Here is a 17908-nt window from a genome sequence, read left to right as displayed (position 1 = left end):
AAATTGCCATAACCTTGAATTTTTTCAAGAAATGGAATTCTTGTTTTCCAGGCAGCCCTACTGTCCACAGCCCATTTTCCCAGCTGCACCACAGGTTTAATTACTCTCTCTTTTGAAGTGCTTTGAGATCTATAGATGAAGTGAGGTATGGAACATCTGAGTACAGTGCTTCAAACTTTATGAAGGCAATTAAAAAACAATCAGTGTGCAAATGGAATGTCACAAAACCTCTACCTAGAGATTTGCTTAAATTGCCTCTCAAACAAAGCTTATGCAAGCTGCATTCCATTTCTGAATAGTAGGTGAGATGGGGAAGAGAACTGTGTCCCTACTGGACTCCTGAGGATCATCCCATTCCCTGTCCCCCACCCTATTTAAGCCCTCATCTATTCCCCAATGCCTTAGAACATATACTCCATCATTCCTACCAAAGCAAACTTGATGGGAATTGATTTGCAACCTGCCAATGCAACTCTTTAAGTGGCCAAGGGCTGAGTAAACCCATTGTCTTGAACAGGATGTTAGTAGAAAAATCCTACCCATACTAACCCACAATAATTATATAATACATCTAGTTTCTGTTCTGGAATTTAGTGCAAATAAAGGTACATCAAGTTCTTTTTCATTGAAATCTATTAAGACTTTTAAAGAACTTTTGTAACTACCAGCTATTAGTCTGTGGCATCACTTTGGAGAAAGGCTGAAGCTCTATCCCAATCAATTAACAGTTTCCTTCTCCATGCTTCCCATCTACAAGGTCAGAGTTCCATTTTTTCCCCTGCCTCTAACAACTCTCCTATATAAGTCAGATGCCCCACTCAGTTTGGCATGAACCAAAAGAAATTATTGACAATTTTACAGCAATAAAGAGTTTAATGTACACGTAGAGGAATACTACAGAAAGTGTAGCTACACTGTTTCCAGTCTTAAAGACACTAAATATTAAAAAGATACTTGAATTTACAGCATGGTAGAAACATGTCTATTTTCCCTCAAACCCCATTCAGAGGACAAAAAAAAGTAATGAAATAAAAATATGAAAGATTGCCCAACCAATCTGTAAAAGCAGAACAGAAGTAATTTCCTCTGAATTGCTGTAATACTTAGAAGGCAGAAAAGAGAAGCAAATGAAACTCAGCCAAAGCTTTAATGTAGAGCTGGTCAGAAAATGGGCTTTTCAGTGAAAGTCTGGAAATGAAAATATTTTGAAATGATGCTGTGGTGCCTCATGGGTGTTGTAGTTTGGGTGCTTCATGCTCCCATTCTCTTTTTTAGGCCAGGCTCTCAGGTCAAACGAGGTCTCCTTTCATGTACCACATCTCATGGTGAGGAAAGACAGTTGCATCATGGGAGTCCCTAGTCATGGTGCCTTATGGGAGATGTAGTCCAGCTGGGCAGCATGGTCCATAGAGGAGGATAAGGTCAGGGCCGCCCAGAGGATTTAGGGGGCCTGGGATCTTCGGCAGCGGGGGGCCCCCGCCATCAAATTGCCGCTGAAGACCCGGCACTTCGGCGGCGGGTCCTGGGGTGGAAGGACCCCCCACCATGGGTCTTCGGGGCACTTCGGGGGGTCCTTCCGTTCTGGGACCTGCCGCTGCTGCCGAATTGCCACCAAAGACCCACAGCGGAAGAAGCTCCGGGGGCCCTGGGCCCGCAAGAGTTTTCCGGGGCCCCCAGAGTGAGTGAAGGACCCCGCTCCAGGGGCCCTGAAAAACTCTTGTGGGGGCCCCTGCAGGGCCCGGAGCCTGGGGCAAATTGCCCCACTTGACTCTTCCCCCCCTCCGGGCGGTCCTGGATGGGTAGCCATGAGGAAATCAAACTTCAACTCCTCTGAGTTGAGATATCCAAATCAAAATATTTTTGGGGGGAGGGCATTTTGTTTTTGACAAAAAATTTCCATGGAAGTTAGACACTTTTCATGACATGTTTAATCCAAACCCAAATTTTCCATCAAAATTGTTTTTTTTCCATAATTTTTTTTCAACAAACTCCTATGCAAAGCTTTGATTTAGACTCATTTATAAAAATAATTGCTCCTATATCTTTGCTACCTTGTCACCCAGAGCTCTCTACTGATCCATGGAATTCTTTTTTCAATAGGCCATGCCATCTCCTCAGCATGTGCTTCCTTTTTCAATTTTGTTCTATTAGATTTCAATTTAGAAAGCCCCAGGAGAAGGCGAAGGCCCAACTGGTACTTACTAGTGACATTTTTAATAATTGTAGTTGTTCAACACCTGATCATCTACTTCACACTATGCTCCATCTGCCAGTCTTTCTCCTTTGTCCTCCTCACATCTTCTCCCCCACCCAATATATTAGGAGCTATTGAAATGAGCTGAGGAGATATTTTATTTGCAGTTATTGTATTGTGCAGGACATGTCTCAGGAATGACTTATCTAAGGCAGACACACACCTTACAGCACTAGTTTCTGTGTGAGTCACTTAGAGAGCACAGGTGACACTTGAACCCCTTGCTGCTTGCATGTGGGAGTTTTCATGGCTAGAGCCACCTGCCTTTTACAGCCAAGCATGTGCTGTACACTGTGCATGTCCCTTGGGCAAAACAACTCTGTTGTAAAACTCTGTTCTTATGTTTGCATGGTGTTCTAATTCTTCGTGGTGTTGCCTCAGCACAACACAAAGAATAAGAACTCCATACAAACAATTATTCTATTATGATACACTATTATAAACAATAATTATTCTGTTATTATAGAATAATAGTGAGGCACCATTTACTCCTTTAATCACCTTTTCCCCACTGTTGGTTGTACTATTGACTTCTTGATTTTTGTAATTACAGTGAAGTAGAATCCAGCCAAGCGAATCTGTAGCGAGTAGAAGATTGCAGGAGTTCAGAAGAAAATAAAAGTGTAACTCTCCAAATCCCTAGATCCCTCTCACACAAATTACAAAAACAAAAAAATGCTGTATAGGAATTTATCCAACCACCAGCAATTAGGTACCTCTGTTCCATATTTATTTGGGGGAATGTTTTGTATGCTCTTTCCTTCCCAATGCTTGTATTTTTCTCCTTCTTTTCGGTGATGTTGTATGTAGTATCATCAGTTACTGCTGCACAATCAAATTGGATTTAACTTGGAGCGAAATATTTTTTCTAGGGTTGCAAAGCGATTAAAAAAATTAATTGTGATTAATCACATGATTAAAAACATAATTGAGATTAATTGTGCTATTATAGCACTGTTAAATAATAATATAATACCATTTAGTTTAAAAAATGGATTTTTCTACATTTTAAAATGTATTGATTTCAATTACAACACAGAATACAAAGTGTACAGTGCTCACTTTATATTTATATTTATTTTTTATTATAAATATTTGCACTGTAAAAAACCAAAAGGAAGAGTATTTTCAGTTCACCTAATACAAGTGCTTTACTGCAATCTCTATCATGAAAGTTGAACTTACAACTATAGAATTATGTACAAAAAATAACTGCATTCAAAAATAAAACAATGTAAACTTTAGAACCTACAAGTCCACTCAGTCCTATTTCTTGTTCAGCCAATTGCTCAGACAAACAAGGTTGTTTACATTTGCAGGAGATAATGCTGCCCTTTGCTTGTTTACAGCGTCACCTGAAAGTGAGAACAGGCATTTGCATGGCACTTTTGTAGCTGGTATTGCAAGGTATTTACATGCCAGATATGCTAAACATTCATATGTCGCTAAAGTTTTATATTGTTTTATTTTTGAATGCAGTTATGTAACAAAAATATCTGCATTTGTAAGTTCAACTTCCAAGGTTGCACTACGGTACTTGTATGAGGTAAATTGAAAAATTACAAACAAAAGACATTTTTATACTGCAAATATTTGTAATAAAAAATATAAAGTGAGCACTATACAGTTTGTATTCTGTGTTATAATTGAAATCAATATATTTGAAAATGTAGAAAAACATCCAAAAATATGTAATAAATGTCAATTGGTATTCTATTGTTTAACACTGTGATTAAAACTGCAATTTATTGTGATTAATTTTTTTATCCCAATTCATTTTTTTGAATTAAGCAAATGAGTTAAGTGTGATTAATCAACAACCCTAATTTTCTCAGTTACTCAGTTCTTTGGCTCTAATTTTTCCACTGGTACATTCCTGATTTAACCCAGCTTTTACTATCCATGCCAGACATTGCTATATAAATGATATGGAGCAACCATCCTTTATGCTGATTTTCTTCTTCTTAGATGCTACTTGCTTTTGCCCCCTTTCATACATTGGTAGTGTATGAGGTCTTATTAGATTGCATACTGTTGGTGCAGTGGGTAGGAGACCAAGTCAAGAGACCCAGATTCTATTCCTGTCTCTCCCCGTGACACCCTGGGTGACTTTGGACAAGACACTTCAGTGCTCTGTGCCTCAGTTTCCCCTTTAGAAAAACAGGTTGAATGATAATTACCTTCCTTTGTAAAAAGTTCTGACAGCTTTGGATTGACATATATACTGGTGTGTGTGTGTGTGTAGTGCCCATAACTCTTATTAAAATGAGTGGACGTTGAGCTCATTCAGCACATTGAAGGACTAACCCCTGTGTATGTTTTATTTCCACTATTCAAAAGGTTTCCTTCTGTATTTTTGTGTTTGTATAATTCTTTAATGATGTTCTTGTGTCATATCATTGCCTGTGAATACAGTCTTTTCAGGGTTTCTCATCCATGTGCCTTTTTGCTGCGTCCTAGCTTTAACTACCCAGCCCAATGCTTTTCATAAACTCTATATCCCTGGAATTCTAATGTGCAGTACTTGCATAAAGGGATATAGCTGACTTCAGAATCAGAAAAGCTTTAAGCAAAGGGGTGGTTCACAGGTTCTGCAGTGTGGTCTTGACATTTACAGTAATGACTTGAATTATAGAGTGGGCAGAAAGCTCTGAGTTTCATGTTGGGAAAAAATTATTGCAAATTAAAACTTCTGGTAATATAATTTTCATTTCAGCAAGTTTCACATATTTGTTGTTTTTCATGTACTTCAGCCATTACTTATTACATAGAAGCAGCTTAAAGGTTTTATTATGTTTTGTTTAAATGATAATCTAAAGATCTTGATGTTGAGTGTGGAAAGGAAAGGAGCAGAATTTTACCTTCTTAATACAAGGGCAAGAACTATCACAACCAGATGTTCATTCTATTGACCATATTAGCTTTTCTATAAAAAAAGGTACAGGCAGGGTTGGGGCGACAGGGCTGTCAGACTAACTATTGGTGGAAAAACAAAGGCATTTTATTTCTGTGGAAGCAGGAGGAAATATTTGAATCCTCTGTGATTACATGTATAGATTTTTCTTAAAATTTAGGGCCACAAAGGACCCTTAGATCATCTAGGCAGACTTCCGTTTACAGGAAATCTAATTTCACCCAGTTACCCTGGATTGAGTACAATACACTTTAGCCAACCAAAAGTTATCTTCCAGAAAGTCAGTCTTGATCACATCAAGAGCTAGAAAAGATACTTAAAAGAGATACTTCCCTTGGTAGTTTGTTCCTGTAGTTATTACCATCACTGCTCAAAATGTGTGTGTAACAGAGTTGCACTCACCTCTTGCAAGCACCCTATGGCCAAGCGTGTGTGCCTGCACTCTCTCTTTACCTCTTCACTGATTCAGCCCTCTGGCCAAGTCATACACAGTCTGTCTGAGATAAAAGCAATGCAAACCCCTTTTGGGGTACAAGTCCAACAGGGGCCTCTCTCTGGGCCCTCTGTAATGTCTCTCACAGTTTGTCCCTGCTCCAGAATAGAGCAGTGCCCCAGGGCTCCTTACCTGGAGGCAAGGTCTTGCCCTCTCGGGGCCTTTCTGGCCCCAGCTCTTCAGCTGGGCCACTATAGTTCAAACCCCATTTTGGGGTGCCTCAAACTCCAGACCACTTTTCCAGTGGCTGGTTGGAGGGACCTGGGCCTGCCCTCTACTCCAGGTCCCAACCCAGAGACCCTATAGCTAGCAGCCATCCACAATGTCCCTTTAAATAAACTGCATTGCTCCTATAAGATGCGAGCAGCTGTACCTGTGGACACTCAGGTAAACAAAGCATCTCGCAGCCTGCCAGGGGCTTACCCTGAACAAGCCATGAACCAAGTTTGGGAACCCCTGCATTAGAGTCTTGTCTTGGTGGAGTCCCAGCAGCCAGCACAGAGGACAATCTACTCTCCACCAGCTCTAGCAAGGAACTGAACTTGTGCTGGCCCTGCAGCTCTTCATATACTAGTCTGCTGGGCCCTGATTGGCTGCTTCCCACACAGCCACTCTAGGCAGCTTGGAGAACCTCTCTAATGCCCTTTTCTGGGACGGGGTGTGGCAGAGCCACAAGGCCTCCAGCAGGAGGCTTCAAGGCCTAGTCCACTCCATCACAGTGTCCCTTATTTCCAATTTGAATTTCAGCTTCCAGTCATCAGAGCTTGTTATGCCTGTGTCCACTGGATTACAGAGCCCTTTAGTACCCAGGATTTTCTCCCTATGAAGGTCACTTCACAATTTTCTTTTTCATAAACTAAACAGACTGAGCTCTTTAAGTCCTTCACTGAAAAACATTTTCTTCAGCCCTCAAGCTATTTTTCTGTCAGTTTTCTGCAGAGTCTCCAATTTCTCAACATCCTTTTTAAAACATAGGGCAGGTCTACACTACAGCGGGGATCAACGCTCTGAGATTGATCCACCGGCAGTCTAGTAAAGACCTGCCAAATTAACTGCAGATCTCTCTCCAGTTGACCCCTGTACTCTACCCACAATGAGAAGAGTAAGGTAAGTTATCAGGAGATTTTCTCCTGTCAACCCCCCGTGTGTAGCCCCCACAGCAACTCGACCTAAGGTACATCAACTCCAGCTACGTTATTGACGTAGCTGGAGTTGCATAGCGTAGGTCGACTTGCCGTGGTAGTGTAGACATAGCCAAAGATACTGGAACTGGATGCAATATTCCAGTGCCATACAGAAAAGTAAAATCTCTCTCTACTCCTAATCACTGACTCCCTGTTTGTACATACAAACATCACATTAGCCCTATTTGCCACAGCAGTGCAACAAATTCTGTTGCTTGGCCATTATGACCCCTAAATCATTATCAGAGTCACTGCTTTCCAGCATACAATCCCCCATTCTGTAGGTATAGCCAGTGTTCCTTGTTCTCAAGTGTCTAACTTTGCCTTTGGCTGTATTAAAACAGAATTTGCTTGAGAGGGCCTATCCTACCAAGCAATCCAGCTCCCTCTGTATGATTGCCCTGCCTCATCATTGACACAAAGATTGGTAACCACAAATTGTATTAGCAGTGATTTTATAATAATTGATGTTGGATGCTGAATAGTGTCTGAAATTATTCCAGCTTCACATTAGATGATGTTAGACTCATTCATAGCAAAGTTTTGTGAGGCTTTTTCACAGATTTGAGCTTCTACTTTCTCTAACTCCATTTTTTTTTCAGGTCAGAGCACAAAAGCAGCTGACCATGATAGTGAGATTCAGCTGATGAAAATATGTAGCAGCAAGCATTATGCAGCCTTCAACCTTCAGCTGTCTGAAAAACTTTGAATGGTTTCAGCTGGTAAATTTTGCTCTTGGTACAAATGGGAGATATATTTCTATGGAGCACATTATATGACTCTGGAGATAAGCTTTAGAGGAGGAGCTGTAAGAAACTATTCAAGTTCTGCTCTAAACAGGTTTGCAAAGGTTTTTGTCAGGACTGGTTCATGTAGGTTTATAGATGATGAAATTGGAATGAATCAGAAATTAACCTTGCAGTCTCACTGCAAATCTATAGGGAAAACTCCAGTTTGCAGAGATTCACTTGGCATTTACTGGCTCACTGCAAATCTATTTATTTCAGGCTAGATCACGGCTCACACTATTCAGCCACACAGGATCATAATGGGAGTCAGACCCCATTCTGTACACCTTCCCTGGACCTTGGATCCAGGCACTTAGGGATAAAGAGGTGAGATGTGCCCACTATTTTCCTCCCTGAGCTGGTAGATGGGGCATCGATGGAACCTGGGATCTGCCCCAACCCTTCATGGCAATGACCTGGCAAATGTTATTATGTATGAGGCTATAGAAATGGGCATTCCAAAAAGTAAATGGCAGTTCTAGTGTTATCACAAGCAAAGAAATATTTGTTCCATTGGAGGTAGGAAGGAAACATTTTGTTCTGGTTTTGATGCTCAGATGCTGAGGACCACATGAGTAAGCATTTGTCACTTTCTAGATGAATGCTACGGTACACAAATACTTAATTGCAAACCAAGAAGAGAGTGCAGAGCTGGGATGGAGACATGTGGGCTAATCTATGTGTTTACTTTGGAGTTTAAATGTCAGCTGTACATTTATACTTATTCATATTTTCAGTATAAATTAATTACATTTTGTAGAGGTTAAAATATACTGGGAGACAGGTTTTCTTCCTTGCTGCTGAAGTTAAACACATGCTTAAATGCTGTGCTCCCTCAGACCCTCAGATTCATCTTTGAAAGCATTTCTCTGCTTTTCTGAAACAAATAGATTCTTTCAAAATCAGTCTGCAAGAGGGCAAAAGTGCCGTGTGTATGTGATTTTATAAAAAATGGGAACTAGGCAGACTATACAAATGACTGTGACCTTGCGTAATGTACTACATAAATATATTCATACAGTCAAACAGGCCAGGCTTTGTCAAAAGCACAGCCACAACAGAATAATAAAATAAAACATCAATATTTTATTAACAGCTCAAGTTGATATAATCTTAAAATGTCTTTTCTCACAGGTACTGAATAATCATACAATATTTTCCTGAGCTTAATGGAGCAGGAGACCCTGGTGAATTCTTCTGATCATTCCACAGGCAGTCCTTAAGAAGAGCAAAATCCTGATGCTACTTGCCAGCAGCTGTCTTACATCCTCATCCCTTGAGCCACCAGTTCCTCTGCCTGGTCCTGCCTTGCAGAAAGACAACTCCAGGAGAATATTTCTTTAAATTCATCTCAGAAACACAAGATACCAGAATCCTTGCAGTACTGAACAAAGCTACATGCATTCTCCTGTCTACCTTGCTTATCAGGCTAGATATTTATAAGGCCTTCATCACTACAGTACCTGAGTGCCGCTATAGTATTTGAATGCCTTCACAGCACTTACAGTTCTGGCTGGTTGTGGCCTATGCAGCAAGCATGGCAATGTAGGAAACTGTGCATAAGTTGAAGTCTTGATTTAAGTGGGGTTGTATGGGTATAAGTGAGGGCATCATATGATCCGGGATCCTTTCATTACCTATCTAAGATAGGACTAGATTCTGCTTATGGGTCACAGAGAGTAAAGGAATCCATCCTCTTTTGCACAGCTTATATAAGAGCCAGATAAAATTGCAATCCCTGCGCTGATTGCTCCCTAATTACTCTTCTGGAGCTGCATGGGAATTAAAAATGGATGGGGAGAGCGGGAGAGTAGGCCAAGTGATGGCTATATTCCTCCTGTATATCAACAAGAAATATAAATCCTGTAATCATAGACCTCTCAACCTGACTTCAGTTCATGGCAAACTACTTAATAACTAAGTTGAACAATCTGTGTGTAGACACACGGTTCTGAGCAGATGCACCTGATGCGTTACAGACAACATAGTTTGGTAAGAACTGAGCTTCACAAATCTAACTGCTCTGTATAATGAGAGAGTGGGTGGGCCTAATTTATCTATGTTTTGGCCAAGTCTTTGAAACTGTGGCACACAGAAATCTCACAGCAAAACTGAAGATATTTTGTCAGGATAATAATAAAAGAAGGTGGCTAAACAATGCATGGTGGATTGAGAGCAACAAGCTATTACCAATGGTGTTCCATTAGAACAGAAGGAGGTATCTAGTTGACTTCCATATAAGATCAATTCTGGGACCAAAATTACTAAATTTACAGTTTGTAACATTTGTGAGACGAATGTACTTTATACTGAACAGCAAAGAAATTTGCAGAAGATATAAAGAGGCTGGCGCCTGTGAAAATGAAGAAGAATAGCCAGTGGAGAGGAAGGGGCATCAGTTGTTTCCCAGCTAGAAAAATCCCCAGACTACAAGGAAAACAGCCATACAAATGTACCTCCCTCTCCACTCTTTATCCTAACAGGCCCTCGGCCTCTTTAAAATTCACTTCAAATCACCTGAAAATTCACTTGCTGTTAAATGCCAGATAAAAAGGATCACTTGAACATCCAGTTAACTCTAACCCTTTACACAAAACTGACACAGTTCAAAAAATCTCACATAAAGCTCAAAATGTATTTTTTTTGCCTGTATTAGAAATTCAGGATTTGATCCATAGAAGAAGTTCAAAGAAAGGCAACTAAACTTATGTAAGACCTAGAATGACCTACAAGGGCAGATTAAGGAACTAAATTTGATGAGCTGAAACAATTATTTTTCAAGCTGGTATGGTAACACTAACTATTTGAGGGGAATTAGAACAGAAGACGGGAAATAACTCCTACTCCTTGTTAAAACAAGGAGAAATTGACTGAAATTGCAAAGGCCACATTTAGTTAGTTGTAAGGAAATGCCTTTGATAGTAAGGTTCAACAAAAAGGAGAACAATTTGCCTAGTCAGGTAATTAGGCTAAAATCACTAGACATGTTTAAGGAAAGGTTTATTAAATGACTAATATCCCCTAGGTTCCTTCCTGCTTGAGGCAATAGGCTGAACATAATGATCCAGTGAGTCCTTTTCCAGATCTTCTGTACAGTTAGCCAAAAAGATTTTTGATGGAACAGTTTTCCATTGGAAAATGAAATGTAGTTAAAATTGAAATGTTACACAAGAATGGGCACACCCAGATATTTTTCACATGGTACACATCCCCTCTCCCTTTCCTCTTCCCCTCTCAGGTATTCCCACCGCTGCCAGCCTGACCTTACTGGCCCATGAACACCTACACCCATCCCCTCCCAGGATCCTCCCAGGACATTGAATTCTCTGGATCCTGCTTTCAGCCATTGATCTTGTTATGCCTTTTTCCGTTGGATTAAAAAGCCCTCTACTATCCAGAATTTTCTCCTTGTGAAGATTTGTATACACCATATTCAAGCCACCTCTGAATTTTCTTTTTCATAAGCTAAACAGATGTGTGTCTTTAAGTCTCTCACTGTAAGGCAATCCTCAAATCATTTTTATTGCTCTTTTCTGCAACTTTTCCAATTTTTCAACATCATTTTCAAAATGTGAGCATCAGAACTATACTCAGTATTCTAGTATCAGTCTCACTAATGCCATATACAGAGGTACAATGACCTACCTACTCTCTATGTCTCCTTTTAAACATCCAAGTATTACATTAGCTCTTTTTTGTCACAGCATCGTACTGGGGCATCGTACTGGGATATTGTGTTGTGTTGTTTATCCATTATGACTCCTAAATCTTTTTCAAAGTCACTGCTTTCCAGGATACAGTCCCCCATTCTCTAGGTTTGGCCTGCATTCCTTGTTCCTAGATGTATAGCTTTTTTTTTTTTGGTTGTATTCACATGTATTTTGTTTGAATGGACCCACCTTCTCAAGCAATCTAGATCACGCTATATGACAGCTATCTCCTCCTCATTTTTCAGTCTGCCAATCCTTGTGTCATCTGCAAATTTTATCAGCAGTGATTTTATATTTACTATCATATCACTGAAGAAAATCTTGTATGGCATTGGGAAGTACCAGTCCCTACAGTACCCACTAGAAAAATACACCCATTTGATGATGATTCTGCACTGACTACTACTTTTTGAGATCTGTCAGTTAGCCAGTTCTTAAACCATTTAACATGTCCTTTATTGATATTGTATGGTGTTGTTTTATTAATCTGAATGTGATATGGTACTAAGTCAAATGCCTTGCAAAAGTAATTTTAAAATATGTATCCCTAGAGTGATTAGTGGACTGGAAGTACTTCATCATCCTCATGTGATACAAGATCAGTAACTATTTCTGTTCCATATTTGTATGAACAGTTCTGCCTTTACAACATCATTACTTACAGTTTACCATCTCCATCTAGTAATGGGCCTGTACCAGTATTAGGATTTCTTTTGTTCCAGTTATACTTAAAAGAATGTTTCTTATTGGCCTTAGCTGTGCCAGCGAGCCATTTTTCCCAGATGTCTTTAGAATCCCTTATCAATTTTCTACCCTTCATAACTTCTAGCTTATATTGATTGCTATTTGTTTTATAATATATACTTTAATTGCTGCCTTTTTTAACCAGCTCTACTCTATTGTCAGTGGGCTAGATTCTGCCACCATTTCTGAAGATGACTAGCTAGCTCTACACGTCACTGAAATATGACTGTCTTGCAAAATAAGATTCTAATCAGCACAATTATTCCATAAAGTCCTTTCACTTTCAGTAACACAAGTATAGTTAGCTAATAATTTCATAAAGAAGTATCAGATGTAAATTAAATAGTTAGAATGACATTTAACTTTGAGATGTGTTTAACCTTCATCAGGAATTGCATGTGCCTAACTGAGGACAGAATTTGGCTATTAAGAATTACCATAAACAAAAACATAACAGATTGCAAATGGTTACTCATATTAATTTTGTTAATTGCTTGTAATCTTCTTAAGCATTATTTAACATGATACATTTGCAGAATGCTATGATATTTATCACTCCAGAGCATGGAATGCTGTTAGCTGATTATGTGAAAATTAGTGATGGAGAAACCTCACACAACTTAGGAGGTGTAATTCAGGAGTTTTTTTCCAGCTCTATCATTTTTGATCTGCAAATTTCACAAGATCAGACTTTCTTCTGAGAAATAGGGTACATCCCTGTTTTAGGCTGGTCAGAAATATCATGAAAACTGTCTGTCTTCTAGTGTTTCATTGCTTCATCTTTTGGTCCTAACTGAGCCAGAAGACACAAGGCTCATTGAACTTGACACCAATATAGAAGAGTTCTGATACAAAGGAAGTGGATTGATGAATAATATGGAAAATATTACAGTGCCAGTATATATTATATATCAGTATTTCACCTCATATGGAATACTGCATGAGCTACTGGTAACCATGTCTCTAAAAAGCTATTGCCGCATTAGTGGGAATTCAGAGAAGGATGAAAAGAATGTGTAGGGGCATGGAAAAAACTTTCATATGATGAGAGAACGTAAAGATTGGGATTTTACCTTAGAAAAGAAATATATAACAGCAGCTCAGGATAAAAAGTACACAATGAATGGTATATAGAAGGTAGACGAGGAGTAGAGTTGGTGAGAAAATTTTGATGAAATAGTTTTCCATTAAAAAAGCAGTTTTGTCAAAATCAAAATGTTTTGCAACAACATATCACTTCTGACAATTTCCATGAGGAAAAAGTTCATATGAATAATTCAACTTTTACATTTAATTTTTGTAATATTGAAACTTTGAGAAGGTAAAACATTTTGCTTAAACTTTATTTTGATTCATTTTATAATATATTGAGTGTTCATTTTAATAAGAAATTGCATGCTTTATAATAAATATATAATACATCATGGTGAATATTGTATATTAATTTGAATGTTAACATTTTCCACATTACATTTAATTGTACATACAATATAATATATTACATATTCAATTATGATTCAACAATATCAGAACAAAATGAGTTTTTCACTTCTAACAGGTTTTTTTTGAATTTTTATTTCTCTGGAAATTTCATAAATGTAACACTTGTGCCTGTCTGAGTTGGCAGCAACAAGGGGTTCAGTATCTAGGGGTTCAGTATCTAGGGGTTCTGTTTCAGTAACGCAATGCAAAACCACCTCGAGCCCCTACCCAGTGACCTGGGACAATTACATACCACACCCAGGCGCCTCTAGGAGGCAATACTTCCCCTCTCACAAGCATGGAGTCTGAGTGCAGCAAAATCCTTTTAATAAAGGAGGGAAACAATGTGGCATTATGTTGGGGAAACACCACAAACAGGATTCATAATACAAACCATGAGCAAAAGACCCACCCCCAAATAAGTTTGGCAGTATCCTTTTCCCCTCAGGGTCTTAAGTCCAACCATCCAAAAGATCACCCCAAAGTTCCAAAAGTCCAACACGCCAAAAGTCTGTCCCTGATCAGTGCAGCCCCAGAGTCCAAAAGTTTATCTTCTGAGTTCTACACCCCTCCCCACCCCAGCTGGGTGGAAATCGGGGGTGGGAAGAAAGGGGCATGCGGGGTGTTAAGGGGCACCTTACATGGTCCAAGGCTGATTGCCCCGCCTCTCCGTGAGGTTCTGCTGCAGTCTTCACCATGAGCCACTCCACTCCACCAGCCTTGCATCCCACGAACTGCCCCGCCCTGCTCGCCGTCCCATGGGCTGCTCCAACCGTCCCACCAACTGCACTGCTCTGCCAGCCACTTAGCAATACATGTTCAGGTTCCCCCGCTAGTTAACACTGCACTCAGTGATCACAGTTCTTAGTAATTTTAGCTTGTAGTAGGGGAGCCCCAGTGCTGGTGCATCATTGGCCCAAAGTGAATTCAGCACAGCAGCCTGTAACTAGACTCTTAATGGAATCAAAATTAGCTCTGCTATTCAACAGTGGAGAGAGGAGGTGGTACAATTGGTGTTTCAAGCCCTTAAAAGGGGCCCATACCATCAAGTACAAATACCTATCCCCCAGCCTCTCTCAATTCACTGTGTATTGGAACCCATGTCCCTTGTCTAGCAAGTGCTACTTAGTTGATGGTGAGTCCCTCTGTCATAAAACAGTTCCACTGGCCTTGATTCACATAATCAGGGTAACACTTTCTTCCTGCCCCAATAAAAGAGAAACTGGGGATCCCACAGCAGTCAAAGTGACCATTTGGGCAGCTGTGGGCTCATGCTAGGTGTGCCTATGCAAACAAGACCAGACCCTGAAGGTTCTTTTCCACAACTCACCACCAGATGTCAGCGTAGATTTCACCGACTCTGCTTACATAAATTAGTGCTAATGTAAGTAAGAGTTTGCCGGATTGGGGACTATCTTCCTCTATTGAAAATATAAATCTGGTTTATTTTTTGGCAATTTTCTATTCATTTCTTGTCTGGGGAGAAGAAGAAGTATGAGATGAGAAAAAAAATCACCTGCATTTTAAACAAAGACAAAATTTCCTTTTTTATCTCCCCAATTATGGCTTCCCTTTTAATTTTAGGGCCTCAATATGGGCTATTCTTAGACAGAGAACCTAGAATACGTTAAATGTCTTGAAAAAAAACTAAGGGCATAATGGCCGTTTATGATACTACAGCAAACTAACAGGCTATATTACATATGCTCCAGAGATGCTGCTTAGCAAAAGCAGCACTTTACCCTTAAAAGAGATTACATTATATTAATATCAAACTGTGTTATCCCCTTACATGTAAAATCCCAATTAATTTCACACCACTACATGTAATAAACCAGTTTATTTAAATTAGAAACACAGTACCCTGATGTTGTACAATGAAGAAAATATTATAGGTGCCTTGAGACTGCTTCTCTAGCCAAAGCTGGCTAGGACTGTGAGGGGGAGGAGAAGGAGAGGGATACAGAAGAATGTGCAAGTCAATCAAAAGAAGAGTCATGCCTACTTTTTGCCTCAGAGTGCTGAAGACTCACCACACCAGCTTTGGGAAGTGTCCCTGACCTCTTCTGAGCTGTCAAAATAACTGATTGCTTTTGCTATGGGCTGTCTATCACATTTAACCTAGCAGTGCTTAGTAGATTCCAAGGCAAGGAGCCAATTGGAACAAAACCACAGTACAGAAAAAGAGCATGAAATTAAGGGTTTAGGGCAGCAATCTATCACTCAATAATTGCCAAGATCCCCTTATCTCAGCAGCGTGTGACAAATATAATTTCTTGTTGGTTTCCCCCTTCCAAAGACATCTTGTTGACAGAAAGTTTCAAAATGAGACTGCCAAGCCCATGTTACTGCTGGATGGGTTTCAGATACGAGCAGTACAGTACACAATATGCTACAAGAAAGCAGTTCATGACCACACAGGTACTCTTTCACTGGAGACCCTGCTGAAACGGAAGATCTTTCTTATTTCCAATCAGATCAGTTTGGACTGGCTTTGCACTCTTGTCCCAGGAGAAATGGAACAGCAGGAAGAGTTTTGCTCACTCCACTTGTCGTAAACACAATTTTTGGCATACTCTCTTGCTTTGCCCTGTCTACGCTTGCCAAACACAAAAGGGTTTTGAAACAGTCATACTATTTATGCTGTTATGCAACTTCTGTCCATTTATTTTATTACTATCTTCAAAAAAAGAGAGAAGAGAAGAAAAAGAAGACTAAAGGAGAAAAAAAGAGTTGCTGTTAGATCAATCTGCTCCCAGCCCCATGCAAAACAGATGCCACCTGATTCAATGGGTAAGTTCGAGTTGTTAACACTGTAATTCATGCAGAGCATACATAAGCATCAAGAATTAACACAGTCAAAAGAAAGCTGTTCCTTGAGTTAGGATCCAGCTGCCTCTCAATGCCAGTGTAAGTGGACAATTTTGATCTTCTCATACTGCTTTGTTATCTTGAAATAAATCTTGGTATAGTTACAACTATGTATTTTATTGCATGTAGTATAAAAGGGTTTAAAATGCTATTCCTCAGAATTATTGTCAACAGGGTCCCCATATTCCTCCTTCACATGTACACATACCAATGTTCTTTGTATGGAAAGGCCTCACTTTTCTGAAATGTAGGACAAAATACTGGAACCCAAACAACAGCCAAATCAGACAGAAGGAGAGGCGGATAATCTGGAAGTGTAAAAATGGCATGCAGTCATACAGTACTATATAATCTAAGGCCAACCTTTATGGCTAAATTGTTCAAAAAATTCAGTAACCATAAAAACACACCTCCTGATCTCGGAAAGCTTTCTTTCTTTGGGCCAGGCACTGTTATGGCCCATTAGTGGAAACACCTCCTTCTGAAAATTCTCCATACAAAATGAAAGGGAAAGAGAATTTGAAAAGCTCCTAACAACTCATCCAGAAACAAATCAACACAGTTAAGTCAAACAGGTTGAACATCCTAATCACAACCCTCCCTTTGGGACTCTGCTTAGAGCGCTGACTGGAGACCTGTTCCCAAACACCATGACCTTAAAAGGCCATTCAGTCAGATGAAGTCACTGAAGTCAAGAGGCATCATTGTTTCCCTTTTGCTTGGCCTGGACTCCTATACGGATATTGGCAAAGAGCTTATCCTGCACAATTTTAGGTAGTGTAGACATCCCGACTCACCCCTGCAATGCCTCCTGCTGGTTGTCCTCAGGAATTAGCTCACTACCAGCCCAGAGCACCCACTGCAGGCCAGTGATCCACCTTCCAGCTACTGGCCCCCATGTCCCTCCCAGGACCCCAGTGCCCCTTTTAACTGGGTCTCCCCCTCTCAGGGGAACCCCCATCCCACTATACCTCAGTATTGGCTACTGCCCAGTCTCCATCTAGCCCCTGTTCACTGGGGCAGATTTCAGTATAAGCCACTCATCATCAGCAAAGGGGTTTGGACCTGCTGCCTTTGCGTACCCCTAGGCTGCACCCTGCAACCCCCAGTACCTCTTGGCCTAATGCTAGGCCACAGCCTAGGGCTTTCCAGGCAGGAGCTGAGCTCCAGGTACCTTGTCTAGCTCCCTACAGCCAGGCCCTTCTCCTTCTACAGGCAGAGGGAGACTGAGTGGGCTCCTGGCTCACAGCCTTTTATAGGGGCCAGCTGTGGCCTGATTGGGGTGTGGCCCAGCTGCAGCCACTTCCCCAATCAGCCCAGCTTTTATAGCTGCAGCTTCCTAACCCTGCTAGGCCACTTTTTAAACCCCTCAGGACAGGAGCAGGTAACGGTAACAGTAACGGTAACCAACCTGGTACAGGTAGCTGTTAACTGCTTTAAAGCAGTTTCAAATTACAATGATATTCTA

The 17908-nt window shown here is 40.3% G+C and overlaps 2 long non-coding RNA genes across 2 annotated transcripts; one reads left to right on the top strand and one right to left on the bottom strand.

The window, feature by feature from the left end:
- Positions 1 to 7627: 7627 nt before the first annotated feature.
- LOC120387204 lies at positions 7628 to 10960 on the top strand. Its single transcript, XR_005590060.1, has 3 exons — positions 7628 to 7685; positions 7853 to 7960; positions 8768 to 10960. It is a non-coding gene; the product is annotated as an uncharacterized LOC120387204 (long non-coding RNA).
- A 4456-nt stretch (positions 10961 to 15416) lies between these two features.
- On the bottom strand, positions 15417 to 17659 carry LOC120395468. Its single transcript, XR_005592647.1, has 3 exons — positions 17615 to 17659; positions 16851 to 16930; positions 15417 to 16748 (listed from the first exon to the last, which is right to left on the bottom strand). It is a non-coding gene; the product is annotated as an uncharacterized LOC120395468 (long non-coding RNA).
- Between the last annotated feature and the right edge of the window lie 249 nt (positions 17660 to 17908).

Source organism: Mauremys reevesii, linkage group 1 (assembly GCF_016161935.1).
Source record: "Mauremys reevesii isolate NIE-2019 linkage group 1, ASM1616193v1, whole genome shotgun sequence".
In the NCBI taxonomy this organism is placed as follows: domain Eukaryota; kingdom Metazoa; phylum Chordata; order Testudines; family Geoemydidae; genus Mauremys; species Mauremys reevesii.
Note: the sequence above shows the minus strand (reverse complement) of the source record. Positions and strands in the feature narration are given on the sequence as shown.